Source organism: Cynoglossus semilaevis, chromosome Z (assembly GCF_000523025.1).
Source record: "Cynoglossus semilaevis isolate Cse_v1.0 chromosome Z, Cse_v1.0, whole genome shotgun sequence".
Classification (NCBI taxonomy): domain Eukaryota; kingdom Metazoa; phylum Chordata; class Actinopteri; order Pleuronectiformes; family Cynoglossidae; genus Cynoglossus; species Cynoglossus semilaevis.
Genome location: NC_024328.1, coordinates 21,159,411 through 21,160,561, shown reverse-complemented (window position 1 = coordinate 21,160,561; position 1,151 = coordinate 21,159,411).

Here is a 1,151-nt window from a genome sequence, read left to right as displayed (position 1 = left end):
AAAAAAAAAAAAAACCCTGCTCACAGTCATCCCCTGCTGGTTGGTTGTTTACTCGGCGTGGCGGAGATGTAAACAGAGGATTTTTTTTTCCCTCCGTCAGTTCAGGTGTTCAAATGTTCACACGTTTCCCTGGACTCCGTCTGCGTATAGACACAGTCTGCTTGTCAGAGTTGGTTTCGGATACAAAGTGTAATCTCCCACGAAATTCCTTTTCGAGCCATGGCTCCTGGAGAAAAGGAATTTGGAATATTATCAAAAATACAATTATTATTATAATAATAATTACAATTAATTAAATATAATTTTAATTATTATTTATTTTTTATTTTTAATTTTTTTTTATTTAATATTTTATTATATTTTAATATTTTATTTTTATTTATCTTTATTTATTAATATTTTATTTATACTTATTTATATTTTAATATTTTATTATTATATTTTAATATATATTTTAATATTTTTAATTTTTAATTTAATTTTTTATTATTTTAATTTTATTATTTATAATTTTTTGTTATTAATTATTTAAATATAATTAAATTAATTAAATAAAAAATTACAATTATTACTATAATATATTATCAAAATACAAGAAATATAGAAATATAGAAATATAGAAACGAACGCCACATATTTACCCCGCACATACATGATGAATGTGTTCCCGCGACGGCGGCTGTACGGACAACAGAACGTAATACAGTCTGAGGAATGACCGGCGACTTAATACAAGAAATATATTTACCCAGCACATACATGATGAATGTGTTCCTGCAACGGCGGCTGTGATTCTGTCACACGTCGTAATTAGCCGTGACTGATGAAAAGTGATTTCTAGTTTTTTTGGAACTGTTTTTTTTTCAGGTTTTCTGAGAAAATGCTGCCGCCACCGCCGCTGCTGTCGCCGCTCACAGATCGTTTGTTTGTGGGAGCGCCGAGTATCGACGCACAGCAACAATGAACAAATGGGAAGAGGCCGAGGGAATTGAACTGAAACACACACAAACACGCACACAGATAAATGCAGGAATCGGTTTGTGTTTTATTTCTGATCCAGACTCAATATCTGAGCCACTAAAACCAGTTCATTAAATGAAGTGTTTTTGTTGTTTTTTTGTTGTTGTTTTTATTAGTCATGTAGTTTCATC